Raw genomic sequence first — 17,685 nt, 5'->3', positions numbered from 1 at the left:
TCCCCTTTGGGATAAACCACATACCTGTGAAATACCACATAGGTGGCAGTACACTAAACATCAAAAGTGTGATAAGAGACCTAGGGACACAGGTGGACAGTGGTCTCATCTTTGATAACCACATAGCCATAACAGTTAGAAAATCCTTCTACATGGCACACCTCATCACTAAGGGCTTTTCATCCAGAAAAAAGGAGGTCATTGTCTCTCTGTACTCATCCCTCATTAGACCCATTATATAATACAATGCCCCATTTGGTATGTACCTCACAAGACATCTGCAACAACTAGAAAGGCCACAGAAATACCTCACAAATGAATCACAGGCCTAAAGCAGATGCTTTATGCTGACCATCTAAAGAAACTCCAGCTATACTCTGTTGCATATTGCCTATTCAGAGGCAATCTCTGCCTAACATACAAGGCCATGTCAAACCCAGAGCTGTTGGACATGCTACACTTAAAGAAATCCCAATGCCTCTGAGCCGAACACTCCAGGGATCTTAACCTTATCATCATGATGAATAGAACATGCTGGAGGGGTAGGTTCCCAACCCAGACACTCCCCATGCTCTGGAATAGGCTGCCCATACATATTGGATGGGATATAGGAAATTCACTTCTGGGGGGGGGGGGTTCACATCCGTAGCCCTGCTAGACAGGGGTCCAGGAAAGTAAATATTTGTGGGAAGCAATAGCCAGGGAATCATTATAGCTAGGCTTGTATAGGCCCTAGGGCTGATAGCCTAGTACCTACCTATGAACCTATAAGAGACTCTGATTATCCCCAAATAAAGTTCAGCTGTCCTAGCAGGATTTTCCTGACATTTACTCGGTTGCCTAATTCAGCAAAGCCATGGTTCACAGAGAGCTTATACAGCATCAAAGGGATCTCATTGTTGAAAGGTATCAGTCAGGAGAAGGGTACAAAACAATTTCCACAGCATTGGATATACCATGGAACACAGTGAAGACAGTCATCAAAAAGTGGAGGAAATATTGGACAACAGTGACGTTGCAAAGAACTGGACATCCCTGCAAAGGTGATGAAAAGACAAGATGAAAACTGGTCAGGGAGGCTGCCAAGAGACCTAGAGCAACACTGAAGGAGCTGCAGGAATTTCTGGCAAGTACTGGTTTTGTACTAAATGTGACAACAATCTCTCGTATTCTCCATATGTCTGGACGATGGGTAGGGCTGCAAGATGGAAGCCTTTTCTTAAACAGAAAAACTTCCAGGCCTGGCTAAAATCTGCAAAACAATACATCAAGTCTCCCAAAAGCATGTGGGAAAATGTGTTATGGGCTGATGAGACCAAGGTTGAACTTTTTGGTCACAATTCCAAAAGGTACGTTTAATGCAAAAACAACACTTTGCATCACCAAAAGAACACCATCACCATGGTGAAGCATGAAGCATGGTGGTGGCATTAGCATGCTTTGGGGTTGCTTTTATTCAGCTGGAACTGGGGCTTTAGTCACAGTGGAGGAAATTATGAACAGTTCCAAATACCAGTCACTTTTGGGTGTTTCAAAAAATTTGTTTTTCTCTGATTATTTTGCATAGGTTTCTAAAATATAAGGTTTGGTGAATTGTGTATGTATGCAAAAAATTAGAATTGTCTGACTTCATTAAATGACAGCTCACATGTAAAAAAATCACACTGTTTCCAGTCCCGCTAATTGCATTCCAGTGTTGTATTTATCTCCAGTCAGTTTTACTTGAGCTTCCATAACCTTCTGCAACCTACTTCACTTATGTAAAGCCTTGTGCACTATTTAATTCTATTTTCATTATTCAAAATTCTATGCTGTTTCCTGTTTACACTGTGCAGAGTGAAACATTGCAATTAATTACTTTTTGATGGCTTCTGCATATGTGGCTGGCAGTGTTAATGTTAATTGATAGAGCCCACTCCCCCTAATGGTAAACCATGAGCTCAGTGAGAAAGTCAGCCAGAGCTGCTACTGATGTCTGGCTTGTTGGCCAGCACTTACCTGTTCTTAATATCTCAACTTGCTCAAATCAGCTTCCAACCAACAGTCTCATTTTATGCAGACTGTTCTATTATCTTAAAACCAACAAGGTAACTCTTTCAGTGAGTTGTTCTGCAGTTATGGCAGCTAGCTAGCATACCTACAACGCAGAAGCCGAATGCAGTGGCAAAAGTCTGTATGAGAATCATTCTAGAATCAGGAAGAATAAGAAGCACCAGTCAGATACACAGTCTCAGTTAGAAACAGATTTTAGCAATGCACTTTTGAAGCTTTTTGATGTGGGGCATGTTGATGCAGAACTATTGATAAAGACTCAAGAAGACTGGGATTTTCTACAAGATCAACATACAGACAGAAAAATTATAATTGGTGGAGAGGTAACTGAATTCAAGAAAACAAATGGACAGAATGGAAAAACGACTACAGGAAGAAATGAAATGCAAAGATAAAGAACAGCTGAAAGAAACAGTCAGAGAAGCTGAAGAGCTTACAGAAGCAGAAGACAGTAGTGAACATGAAAATGATGATGAAGATGATGCATTAACAAACGTCAAAATTCCACCAGAATTTAGTAACTGGTAGACAGCCTGTCAAAAGAAGTGAGCACAGTAGATACAGGGTCGCCTGAATGCTTATCCAAAAAACGATGACTGGTGGATGATCCTCTTTTTATTGCTAGCTTGCACCGCACAAGAAAGACTTCTCATCAAGTGATGCATATTGTTGCAATGGCACTGCAAGAGGCTGCCATTGATGTAAATGATCTGGTCATGTCCACAAGTTCAATACACAGCAAGGCAAGCTGCGCGACAATCCATTGCTGAGAAAGAAAAGAAGCAGTCTCAACCATCAGCCATCAACACCCCTTGTAGCAGATTTTGATGGGAAGCTGTTACTTCAAGGTGATGGAGAATTTGCTCACTACATGTCAATTGTTGTTACAGGTCGAAATACTGAAAAACTGCTGGACATACTCCAACTTCCATCAAGCACTGGTGAGCTGATAGGACAAGCAGTGGTACAGACATTGCATAGCTGGCCAGGTGTTCCAGAATGGCTAGCCAGTTTGTGCTTTGATACTACCTGCATCAATACTGGTGTGCACACAGGTGCCATCATAGTGATTCAGCAAGCATTTGAGAAATGACTCTTGTTTTTACCATGCAGACATCACATTTTAGAAATTATTTCTACGGCAATATTTGACTTGTTCTTCCCATCTTTAGGACCACAAATAGCAGTTTTTAGAAGATTTAAAGAATACTGGAAACTTCTTGACTTGAATGCATATGCACCACTGGTTATGGAAACTGGAGGTAATGGATTCCTGTTAGGCTGTGAGAAACACTGGCTAGATGAGAAGCCAAGTGAGGTTGTTGCACTACTGTGATACAAGCTGACATGTGAAAGACAGCCTCATGATGACTACCTTGAATTTCTCAAGCTGTCACTGCTTGTCCTCGATGACAAACCATAAGGTGAAGCATTTGCTTTCAGTCCACCTTACTCCTAAAATGTGTAGTTCATTGCCAGTCACTCAGAATTGAAGCCACTAAATAATGACATACATTTGACTTTCAGACTTTATTTTCTTCAGAAAATTGATGTTAACACAGATGCTTCGTAATTTTATAAGAACAACATAGGTTGAGAGGTGTGCAAACCTCTTACCGCTGCTGCCACTGTTCCATTAATCTCACCCTCTCTTTCACACACACACACACACTCACACACACACACACACACACACACACACACACACACACACACACACACACACACACACACACACACACACACACACACAAACTTATAGGGTCCCTATCATTCATCGAGTACGTGAATATCGAACACTGACATCATCAAATATTCACATACTCAAAGTTTGTGAATTTTTTTTGCAATACAGTGAAGATTAGGATTTTTGCCCTTTCCTCACTGTAGTGCAGTCTCGGAGTAGGAATATATATTTAGCGGGGGGGGGGGGGCGGCACAGTCCCCCACAATAACTTCTTCGACTACGTGAATATTCGACAATGTAAGCATTTGATATTTACGTACTCGATTTGCTAAACTATGGAACACCCTACCCACTACTCTTACCTCAAGTTCCTCACCAAAATAATTCAAGTCACTCCTGAAATCTCACCTATCAAAACCCTGGCTCTGCTCCTGAATTCCCTCAGGAAAAACATCTCCTAAACTCCAGTCTCACTTTCTTTACCCTTGTATAACCTAACATGGTCACTCTCTAAACTAACATCAAACACTGTACCACCACAAAAAGAATAGCGTACACTCTCTCAGTATGTATCATATAGTATATGCTACTTGTGTGCTTTACAACTACTGTTATCACAGCAAATACACCTATTGATATAACTCATATTCGCTTACTTTTTTTTTTAAATCGTTGATTTTTCAATGAATAATTTTCCCTGAATTGCTATTTAAGCATATGTCAATCTATATACCAAAGTATATTAGCCTGTATTAACCTGTTGTTTTGATTTTGTGTTGAGTTTGTAATTAGCATTGTATGACATGGAGCATTTCTACTATATTAACCTGTTGTGTTGATTTTGTGTTGATTATGTAATTAGCATTGTATGACATGGAGCATTTCTCCCCGGGCCTCCACTGAAAACGGGCACTTGCCCAGCTGGCCTTCCCAGTAAACAAATGTAAAATAAATAAATAAATAAATAAGTGATATAGACGCGCGCGCGCACACACACACACACACACACACACACACACACACACACACACACACACACACACACACACTGGCACTTAAAAATGCATACTAACACATGTCCTATTATTCAATCAACTTTGTGATTTGTATATGTGTGATGCCCCTACACTGGCTCAGTGATCAATAAGCCTCAGTCCTCACCACCAGCACCAGTGAGGGATTTGCATGTTGGGAGGATGACAAATACACACACAGTAAAGTACAATTTCTCTTAAGAGCACACAGAGAACACAATAAGTCTCAGGATGGTTTCTCCCTGTTTCTCCAGATCCTCAATAAGACTCCCCACTGGCACAGCTATAGGGTTCAGATCTCAGCTGAGTGGTCAAGCCAAAACCTCCAGCACCCTTTCTGTCCCACCAGTTCTTCGCGTCCCTGCCAAGTAGCTGACACACGCACACTTTGAGATTTGATTTATATACAAGCACACAGATACTCCTGGGGAAGGCTGGCAAAGGGTTTACTAGCTATGCCCCCTTCTGCCCAGATTATAAGGTAGTTATTACTGCCACCAATCACCCTTACTTATCAGCTATTATAAGGGCCTTACCAAAGGGTGACCAATTCTACTGTGTAATGTACTATTATCCAAATGGTAAGTGTGACCAAGACTTGCAAGGCTATTTAAGAGTGGCCTGTACAGTGTCACCAATACATATGCGAGTACACTAAGAGCTTAAATATCTCTAAACAAACCAGTCACAATTAAAAGGTTTAAATATATTTCATAATAAATAATAACAAGACAATACGCAATAACTCAACACAGTGACAGAAGAGTTGAGAATCACAGGAAATATTTTAAAACAACATAGCAGGACAGTCTCACATAAATACAGAAAACATCTAAATTAATCTTACTATATGCCTATCTAGCCCTAAAATAAATACTATACCTAAATAACTTACTTGCAGAGCAAGGCAAATACAGATGAGAAGTGCTGAATGGATGTTTTCAAATCCAAAGACAAATACAAAATGCACAGACTTCCTCTGAGAGATAGTTCTTAAATTAATATCAAAACATTACTGCTGGGTCAGCTGGATGACATCACTATTTGTCACCTACCTTTAGTTCCCAGGCTATACAGATACCAACAGAATTTAACATTTCTCTGAAAAATACTTATCTCTAAGAAGTTTGCCTAGAACTAGAAGTCATAAAACAGTTAAACACTTTTACATTTTAAACCTAGTAATTATTTTCTGTTTCAAGACAATAGAAAGAAACCTCTAGCTGCAGACACCCTGTCTCCTTCAGTGAAACTGAGATAAACATAACTGTAAAGCAAGCTGACTGTTCTTTTCCAGTAGGGTACACTGTGGTTACATTATTGAAGCTCAGTACAGAACATACAGTTCAACACACACTTCTGCACCAGTAGTTTAATATATACACTGTGGTTACATTATTGAAGCTCAGTACATAACATACAGCTCAACACACACTTCTGCACCAGTAGTTTAATATATATAACATATAGTTCTCTTAAATTTATAAGACAAGCCTATGGATCATATTAATATTCACAAATGACATGATTCTTTACAAAACTTCAGATAGCTGGGCTGGCAGTGGCACATTTCTATATAAACCATAGTAATATTTTCAAGTGACATATAATTATTTACAAAATTCAAGCTAGCTGGGCTGACAGCATTTCGGTTTGTCACAATATGTATTTAAACTATGTTTCTATTTTGAGTATTTGTTCCCCCTTTATGCATATATTTCAGCTAAAAAGTCAAGAGGTAAGTAAACCTCTTTACTGTTGTTGCTTCCAGTGCTGAATTGCTTCCACTATTTCTCTCCCTCTCTCACTCACACATACCTCGTTTTCAAGCATGAATATGCTCACACACAGACAGAAACATAAACACACACACACACACACACACACACACACACACACACACACACACACACACACACACACACACACACACACAAACACACAGAAACATAAACAGATGCAAACTTTTTCTGTTTTTTCTTTAGATTTTACACACACTAAACAGCAAAAGAACTGCTTAGCAAGTGTAAAATAACTGTCGGATTGCTCTTGATCTCACTCAGATGCACACATGCGCTCACACCCACTTTATCACATTTTGTCTGTATGACTCATATCGACTTATTCTTTTCATTTGGTTATGCACTGCGTTTTACATTGTTTTCTCTAGACCTGCTATGAAAACTAAGGAAAAGAAATCAGATTAGTACCTCCTATTGTTTATAAAATTCAGACATCAATAATTATAATAACAGACATGTAGTTATAAGGGTATATTCAGGAAGAAACAAAGACCCGTCTGTGAGATTTATCTCGTCCATGTGGCAGAAATCAAAGGAGAGAGAAAACAATAAGGTCTGTAATATCAAGTAACAGTGTCATGGTTATTCTGTTGAAAAGCTCCACTCAGAATAAAATCATAGTCAGTTAATTTCTTTCTGCATATTGTGGTGGAAAGTTAGGGAGGTATCAAAGCTAAATAGAACAATCATGGAAAGACAGTTTCTGGTAATTTGAAACATGGGGATTATCCTGTCTTCAACAAAGAACTGACAAGCACAGTAGAACTAGAAATAAGTATACAGAGCATAACCGTTGATTCATTTAGTAAACTCCTCTTGACTGGTGACGGGGACTCTGTTTATACTGTAAAGTTGCTTTGCATCATTGCATGAATACTGACTCAAAACACACTACTCAAAATGGTATCTACCTTACTCCATGGTTTTGACACTGCAGAGTTAGTTATATTAGTTTAGGGGTATAGTCTCATGAGCCATCTACATGTGGAGTTTGGGGGGGGGGGCAGCTACCACCCCAAAAAGTGTTGAATGCTTATTAAGTTAGATCAACTTGATGGAGTGTGTATCTCTGTAAAGAGATTTGATAACATACACCATAATTAGTGAAGTAATAATGCAAAAATGTAATAGATCCAAATGTGCTTATATTTAATATCATTATGTGTAACATTCACTCTTCTTTCATTGTGTTATTCTGAAAACAGATGTTATGTTTTCATTTAGACATTTTTTTCTTGCTTGGTTGCCTTTGACAAACATTGTGGTTCTTTTTATAACATGCAGTCTGTTGACATGGACATAATTATGATCCAACATTCAGTGGTTTATTTCAGGTGTTGCAAAGGCCTTATAAGTCTAATGGACAGTAAAGTCACAAAGCTGTCATTAGAAAATGCAGAATGTGCACAGAATGTTTAGAAACTGTTTTAAATTGAAACAAAATTTGTACTTAAAAATCTAACACTTTTTCATATTGTCCTAATGGCATCAAGGACCGGTTACATCAGATTTTTCTATACTAAAAACACAGTTTAGTGAACATTTAAAGAAGCAGGGTATGATTTTCTTTACAAGGAATCAAATGTTCCATTAAATGTTGAATTACAGTGAAGCAAACAATACTAAACCTAAAGTGTGTCTCACGGCTGGAGAACAGGTACACTCTATACTCTAAGCTTCTGAGATTAATTTCATGATAGAAATAATGATGAATTACTACAGCAGCAGCTCATTTGCCTTCTGCATTTCATAATTGTGTTTTACATACGAGAAGAACAGCTTTTCTTGGAGCCACTTGTATGCCTGTTCTGTTTCATGAAACTTCACTCTGGTAACAGCCTATGACAGGGAAACACACCATTGCTGATGTGGGCCCAGCCTTTCCTCATTCAATGACCTGAACCATCTATCTTACTCACATCCACTATTGTTTTGAACTCTGTTATAATTGCCTTCCTTCATGCTGTACAGCATGTCTTCAGCTTAAGTACACTCTCACCCCACATTTACCAAAATTCTTTTTCGTACAGCTGTGTAAATTCTCCTCTCAGTTTCTCACTGCTGGCAGCTATGTGTAAGACAGGTTGTTACTAGATATTCAGTTACAACTGCATGGCTGTTGTCCTCTGCAATGGGTTTACTCTGTAGACTTAGTAAGTGTATGATGAGGAACTCTTCTGGAGCTACAATGCAAAAAGGAGCAGTTGGATATTTACAAGACGTTACCGATGACTGACACCAGGGCATGCCAGGGAAGGGGTTTCAAAAGAAGAACATCTTGTTGGCATGGTGACATGCAGAAAGCTGTGACTTTCACTCTTTCTTGGGTACACAACTTTTTTTATTTTATACTTTTATTTCAGCCAAAGAGAAAATATTTAAAAGCTATATTTGTGGAATGGTGCCTTCGTCTCATGGGCATCCTAAATGACCAATTAGCTGTGTCAGTGGCTCAGTATTTAGCAGAGATGCTTTTGGTGCTGGAAGACCACAAGGATGGGTGTTCTATTCCTATTCCAGGTGATTGGATCACTGACACTGCAGTGCAGCATTAAGGGGGTGCTGTACACCTGAGTGTGCCATCCTTTGGATAAGATGCTACGCCAACCTTGCACCTTCACTTGGTGATAACTCAGGAGGATGAAGAAGATCCCATGGTGTGTACCTATCAAAAAAAAAAAAACACATGTATATATATATATATATATATATATATATATATATATATATAGGGGACATTTCTGAATGTCCCATCCAAATTTCCCTTAATAGTATAAATACTACATTGGGTCTCCCCTGAAAAGAGGTCACTAGCCTAGTGAGACTTACATAGTCAACAAAGTCAACAAAGGATAAATAAATACTTCACTTATTTTTAAGACTGACCTTTTCTAATGCATATTGACATGGGATTAATGTTGAGGATGCTGAAAGATATCATGCTCTTTAAAAGCCAGGATTTCAGCTCTCAGGAACTATGCAGGGGGTTGCTTTTAGTTTCAGTAGTTTTGATGCAGATTGCTGAACAACATTATCATCAGTATAATGAAATGATTTTAGCTTTTCCTATCTGATAGTGCACATTGTTTACAAAATCTGAGAAGAGAAAGCAAACCACAGTGCTTTTTGTGATCTCATGGTCACTAAAAATAGGGGTCATATACAGTTTAAAACCATTTGATTTTTAGCTTTTCTTTGCTTACAAAGTTGCTGAGCTAGTTGAGCGAGATCTAGCTTGTTTAATCAGAGAAGATTGATGTTTTGAAATGGTATGATATTAAACACTGTGACCCAGAATGTTTATTAGCTAAGTACTCTGTCTTAATTGTTATCAAAGGTGGTTGGGCTAAATGTTTTCTCAAATAAAAAAACAAAAAACACCACTAGAAGGATAACTTTGTTAATATATCTGAAAACAAACTCAGTGATTTTAACACCACCATGTCCATCTCATAACTATCCTTGAAGTCATGTAGTTAAGTGGTCACTGGTTCACAAAGTAATGTGTATGTATGCTCAGGGGAAGTGGGAGACTGGCTGCTGTGTTTTGCACCCCTGTGATCAGGAACACAAAGGGTTGCTTTCAAAGCTGAGAAAATGAATGTTATCTACTTTCCATAATGATAAACTTATAAGATTAAGGTCTATTTTGGTAAACCACTAGGACTTAAGAAATTGGAACTATTCCACTTATAAAACTTTCCCTGAGTACCAGTCAGTCCATCCACTCTCATAGTGAACCATGAAATCCTTTCTCTCCAGTTTAGTAATCTGTGTAAAAACTGAGGAAGAAAGGTGAATTAAAGGAAAGGGCAGTAGATCACATAGTAAGGAAGGAAGAGAAAGATGTTAACAACAATGGACCACCTTCTTGCCAATTTATCCATATGGTAAACAGTTAACTATAATATCCTCAGCTCTGAAAGCAGCTGTTGGTATTCATGGCTTCAGAGGTCCATCTTTGCTAACCACTAGAACAGACTTGCTAGCCAATATGGTTATAGAGGTCCATCTATGGTAACCACTAGGACAGATTCCCTAACTAATACACCTGCTGAGGAGCTACAATAATGTGAACATAAACCAGATGGCAATAACCTCAGAAGATGATATGGACTTGCAAATGATGCTTCATTTGAAGTAAATTGTGAAGGTATTCAGGGAAATCCAAGACACCTCGGTAAAGGTATTACCTAAAATGGTATAATGCAAATAGGCCACAGAAGTGATCACTGATCTAACAGACTGAGCATTTAGTGGTACAGGTAAGGCTGTGTCATATTTATTTATGGTAAAAGGCAATATAATTTGCTAGCTATTTGGAAACTGTAATCTCACTAATATTTTTGACAGTTTAGCTTTGGCAAAACAGAAACCGCTGAATATCTTTCTTAAATGAATTGGCACAGTCCCTTAAAATCTCAGCTGCTTATGGTAACATATAAAACAAAGACAAGACTACCCTCAAAAATGCACTTCAGAAAAATATTAGAATACTAGCACTCTGATATAGTTTAGCATTTATGACTAATTTGTGCATGAAGGCTAATTAGCCCTTAGCAGCACCTTTTCCTTATGTAAAAATAAAAAAGACTAAGAGAGAGTGCCTGGAGCTTTTAAACTATCCTTGCAGAAATAATGGTGGTACTTATATATTATTGCAACCAGATTTTTGTGAATCTCTTGCAACCAGGCTCCAAATCTCTAATAATTCCTGACATTGTGGACAAACGAGTCATTGTCCTTAATATCATCATTTGAGACAGTTTGATAACCTGCATGCTTTTTTTGCACTGTCCTGAAAATCGTACTTGAGATGACCTGAGCGTTATGTGAAGAAAAAGTAGTGGCTGGCTGTGGGAGTTGGTTGCAAAAGAGCAGTGTTGGACCCCAGGAGCGTTATCCCCAGTGATGTGTGTTTAATGATAAATGAATCACGTCTGTAGACATTGCGTTTTCCCCCTTTTTGGATGGTGTGGGAAATGCCAGTTGCTTTTTTCCCCTTTTGGGCTGCTATGGGAACTGTCAACCTTCAAAACAGTTCTGGAGAAGGGAGTATGCCGCAGACGCGGCTGTTTGCATCTGGTCACAAAATGTCATTGCTTGAAAGGAGAATGTGTTTTTGCTGTCACTGTATGTCTTTTTGGGATCGAGTTTTGGACAAACCAGAAAAAAACACAGTAGTATTTTCAAAACTGTTTACATTTCATGAGGTTGTGCTGTGATTGTGATTCAGAGTAATTACTCCATTTCACATACTTTTGCTATGTTGTGTGCACACATAATAGGACTTGGAATTTAGTATGACTGACATGATGTCAGGAAAAGGCATAGCTTCAAACAAACAGTCATTTTTCAAATAGTACACTGTTCCTCCTACCAAAACAAAGTGTTTTTTTAAAGATAACATTGCTTGTGTGAATCTACATTCATTTCTGGTTACATTCACACACCGGGAAGCAAGCGGTCTTATCACAAAAATCTGGTTGTGATAATACGTAAGTACCATAATGGCTACCAAAAATAAAGTCTTCTAATACAAGATGTTCATGTTACACAAAGTTGCAAGGTTGAATGGAGGAAATGTAAGCTTTTCAGATATAAAATAAATGCCCTGGAAAGGTACTGCATCTCTAACTGAAAGGCAAAAGTGAAAATTGCTTAGAAAAATCTTTAAAGGCCTTAACAGAAGCTGGGTTCACAGAACCCTGAACTAAGATATATTGGCAATGGCTGCAAAGTGGATTTTGATAATGAAATAAATCAGAATGGAATGTTTCTGCCAGACATCTGTAAACTCTAAAAATCAAGGTTGTGACATGGTAAGGATTGCTGTGTAGTATGTGCTGTCCACCTGTAAATGGTCAGCTTCTCCTGTTATGCTTTATGAGTGGAATGTCTTTGGACTGGGATAATTCTGGTAAACTATGCTGCTGAAAGAAAAAAAAAAGTAGATCCTTACCTATCATCAGAACTAGAGCAGCCATGTTTTTACTTAGCTTCAGCACATGGAGATCTAGGTGAGACTTGTCTGAGGAATGGGAATGCAGTGTCTTGGATGGAAACCAGGACCGAAACACTAAAGGTGGAGTAGTGTCCATAGTCACCAAGGATATTCACAACACCAGGCTAGTTGCCCGACACAATGCATCTGAAATTCTCCACGTGCAACTAACACTAGGTAAGACTGCAATCCAAATTGTAGCTTGCCACAGATTCTCAACCTTGCCCTAAGATTCTCACTACACCTTTCTAAACATACTGGAAAATGTTAATATACAACCAAACATGCTAATACTGGGTGATTTCAACTACCCTGCCATTAACTGGGAAAACTACTCATATACCAACACCTTCGCCCAACAGTTCTTGGAATTCATAAATGCCAATGCCCTGGATCAACTAATCCTTAGTCCAACCAGGGGCTCCAATATCCTAGACCTGGTCATTACCAACATGGGTAATCAATGCTCCACACCTATGGTCACCCCATCTTTGGTCAGGTTTGACCATAAGCTAATCATCCTTGACATCCACACCCCTCCCCCGCTCCCCAGTAAGGAAACCTCCATAAAAAAAACGTCCCCAAAGCCAGCTTCATGCTACTCAAGTCAGAAGTGACAAACTTCATGACACCCATGCAGACGGGAACTGAAAGTTCGACTGCTGAATCCTACACTAAAGCACTGTATGAGCACATCCACTTGTACATGAATCGTAATAGGACCAAGACACTCTCCTCCAAAAAAAGGAAGCCAATCTGGTGGCCCCTTGCCATAAACAAACTTTACAACAAAAGGAAGAAACTGTTGCAGAAAATAGGAAAATCCCAGGATGCAAAAACTCCTAAACCAGCCTCAGTAAGAAGCTGAGATCTCTCATAAAATCCTCCAAAGCTAGTTACGAAAATAGAATTGCCAAAGATTCCAAAGATAACCACAAGGCATTCTATAACTATGTCAAGAGTCTAAATGGCAATGCTCAGATCTGCTCTGAGCTACAACAGAATGTCATTAAATATGCTGATACCAAGGATATTGCCAGTATCCTGGCAGATTGATTCAGTGCAAACTTCACCCCCTCTCACCCCCTAAAGGGCCCATCTCAATACTGAAAGATTACCAAATTCCAGTAATAATGACCACACAGGTAAAAAATGCACTCTCCAAAGTTAAGAATACAGCATCCATGGGAACAGATGACATCCCAGGCTGTGTACTGCATGAACTACAAAATGAACTGGCACCTCACCTAAGTGTCATATTTAATCATAGCCTCACCTCAGGCTTCATGCCTACTGAGTGGCACACAGCTACAGTTATCCCACTCCACAAGGGGGGATCCACCTTGGATCCTGGGAGCTACCACCCCATCAGTCCGATGAGCCTGATCTGTAAGGCCATGGAATGTATTATCATGGAACTTATAAACAAAGACATTGGCAACCTTTAAACACTGGACCCCATGTAGTTTGGGTTCGTGAAAAGCTGATCTTGTCTTCTGAACCTGATTAACTTCTTTGAATCATCTTCAGAGCCATGGACAAGGGTAAGGTGGTCCACACAGCCTATCTGGACATTGCTAAGGCCTTCGACACCATCCCCCACTCTGGAATCATAGATAAACTTACTAAGTTGAGTATTAATCCCTACATCACTCGATGGGTTGCCAACTGGCTTACTGACAGAACCCACACTGTAAAAGTAGTTGACTCCAAATCCAGCTCCAGACAAGTGACAAGTGGAGTACCTCAGGGTTCAGTCCTGAGACCACTCTTGTTTGGCATCTACTTCTCTGAAGTACAGGCCAACACTAAGGGGCTCTGGCTAACAAAGTTTGCAGATGACTGCAAACTGGGAGCCATTACTGAATCCCCAAATGATGTGGATATTCTACAAAAGGGCCTTACAGAAACAGATGCTTTGTGCCAGAGCCATGGGTTCAGGCTCAATGCCAAGAAATGTATAGTTATCCCCTTTGGGAAAAAACATGTACCCATGAATTATCACATAGGTGGCAATACACCAAACACCGAAAGTGTGATAAGAGACTTAGGATCACAGGTGGACAGTGGTGTCACCTTCGATAACCGCATCGCCACAACAGTCAGGAAATCCTTCTATGTGGCACACCTCATCACTAAGGTCTTTTCAACCAGAAAAAAGGAGGTCATTGTCCCACTGTACTCATCCCTCATTAGACCCATTATAGAATACAGCGCCCCATTTGGTATGTACCTCTCAAGACATCTGCAACAACTGCAAAGGCCACAGAAATACCTCACTAAAACAATCACAGGCCTAAAGATGCCCTATGCTGACCATCTAAAAAACTCCACCTATATTCTGTTGCATATCATCTACTCAGAGCCGATCTCTGCTTAACATACAAGGCCATGTCAAACCCAGAGCTGTTGGACATGCTACACTTAAAGAAATCCCAATCCCTCAGAGACACATGCTCCAGGAATCTAAACCTTGTCATCACAATGAACAAAACATGCTAGAGGGATAGTTTCCTGACCCAGAGACTCACCAGACTCTGGAATAGACTGCCCATACATGTCAGCAAAGCGCCTCTTTGGCCCTCATCAAAAGGAACCTTGATGATTGGATGGGAGATAGGAAATTCACCCCAGGGATCACGTCAGTCGCCCTGCTAAACAGGGGTCCAGGGAAGTATATACTGGGGGAAGAAATAGCCAGGGAATTGTTATGGCTAGGCTTGTATAGGCCGGTAGCCTAGTACTTACCTATGAACCTATGAACCTATGAAAGAGTCTCAGAGATTTGCACAGAAGAGTAAGTTGATAAATGAGGAACCACATCTGTTTATGTCAACATTTTGCTGTAAGAATTAGTTTTGTGTTATGTAGCCTTGCTTTACCTCATCATCAGAGGAAATGGCAAAAGATCTGGAGGTCTGTGGATGGACCTTAGGATGCACCCAAACATGCACATGATGTGGATAGCTTAGATTAGAGGTCTTCACTGTGGACCCACAAAATAAGCACTTTTTTTCTTAGATCCAAGGCTATGTTTTTATTTTTAGATTGATTCTATGCTCCAGAGTAGTGTCCAATCAGAATAGAATGAGTTCAAGTATTTAGGCATTTGCTATTGGCTTGTTTTGGTCTGGTGGAGTGGCCTAGTGGAAGTGTGTGAAGTTACATGATGGCAGCTCGGAGGAGACCAGGAAGGGATGGCAGTCAACAATGGATATCACAGCTATAAAAGCTTTCTTGGAGACAGTAAAAGCTTACTAAACGGGATAGTGGAGGATGTGGCCTTAATCTAAATGGCAGTGGGCAAGCACGATCTGTGGCTGGACCAGCTGGGTAAGACATTGAATGAACAGCATTATAAGATCAGAAAGCACATTGAGTATATAGTCATGAATGCTAAGAAGGTTGCAACTGGAGGCAAAGGTGGACGATATGGAAAATTTAACTCAAGACAATAATTTAACAGTGATTGGACTGCCAGTGAGAGTAGAAGGTAGGGAGATTGTATCTTTAATTATAAAGGAATTATGGTCTCTGTTAAAAGTTGACATCAATCCCCCTCCCATTATTGAATGGGTGCAAAGCTCCTTTAACTCAAATTAGCCCAGCTAATTGGGGGGGGGGGGGGAACTTCACAAATTATTGTAGGCTGAGTCGACTTATTCAGGCGCCTCAGGATATCTCAATGAGAAGATTTCTAATGCAGTGGCATATGAGGCAGACGGAACAATGCATGAGCTGGGCTTCACTGCTGAAGACATTAGGGTAACTGATTATTCCTGGCTTCATTGTACTGACTCCATTGTTAAAGAATGAGATCTTGAAGTGTTTTGGTAGGGCACAATGGAGATTGAGTAATGACTTGGACTAGTTTCTGGGTGTGGATATTGTTTTTTTTTTTATTAACAGAATATTGTGAGCAATCTGGATTGATGGACTTTTATGGTTAATGTGAGAGATTAAATGACAAATTAATCTCCCTTTTTCACATTGTAGCCTTTGGATTATGAAATGTATTATTCTGTATTACATGACTGAAGTGGGTGTAGGTGCATATATTGGATTGGCTTCTGCTTTGTTGTGCACTTGGTCCTGGTGGCAGTCTTGCCTTAACCTCCAGTTAACTTAGTCTGAAGAGGCAGTGCTGCGGGGGTACAATCTCTTTAGCTTGTAATATGTATATAGTTAAGTCATCTGCTGGCTTGCCAAGAGTTAAATGAGGAGTGAAGGTGACTTCTAGGATATTGCATAATTAGGAGGCAGTTAGAATAGGTACATTAAATGTGAAAAGGCTGAATGGATTGGTTGAAACTAGGGAGTTAGTGTCTCTTCTTAGAAATTCAATTAAAGTAGCTTTTTTACAAGAAAAAGAGGTTAAATATTCAAGTCCCATGTTAAAGAAATGGAGGAAGGGGGATGTTTGTTATAGTTGTGTTAGCACTGCTAAAACGGTGCTGGTTATTTTGATGCATACATCTTTAGGATGGTCTACAGATGTATGCAGGTTGGATATGGAACGGAGGTAGATATTGCTAGAGCTGAATGATAAGGTTGGGTTATGGCCTTTTTATGGAACTATTGAGGCCAGTCCAGAGGCATGAACTTTGACGGCAATCCATTTAAGATCTTACCAGACCTAAGGTTTTAAATTAATCTTACTGAGGGATTTCAACACTATTTAGGATCCTTGGATGGGCAGTTTGCCGGGAAGGGTAGAGAGATTCTCCCAAATTCTTGTGCCTTTAGGGCAACTATGTAGAGATTAAATATAGTAGGTGCATGAAGAACCCTCCATCTCAATATTCTTTTTTTTTTTTTTGGTGGGGATCAAAGAAGGAGGTACATGATCTTGTTGTCTAGAAAAATGGTTACATGATTACAAGCAGGGGAGTATAAGCCAGTAGCTGTAATGGACCATTCAGTCCCATACATGGATTTAGACCTGGAGTGTAAGGCAGCTACTACCTGATTTTGTAAGTTTGACCCATTATATTTGTATGATGTTAGTAAAAGAAAGCGTATATGTCTGTGAATAAAACAATTTGGCATTAGGGAAGGAATTTGGGGAGGGATATTGTTGTTGACAATTGGATACATTTTAGGAAA

Source organism: Protopterus annectens, chromosome 8.part0, assembly GCF_019279795.1.
Source record: "Protopterus annectens isolate FY-2018-M chromosome 8.part0, PAN1.0, whole genome shotgun sequence".
In the NCBI taxonomy this organism is placed as follows: Eukaryota; Metazoa; Chordata; order Ceratodontiformes; family Protopteridae; genus Protopterus; species Protopterus annectens.
Note: the sequence above shows the minus strand (reverse complement) of the source record.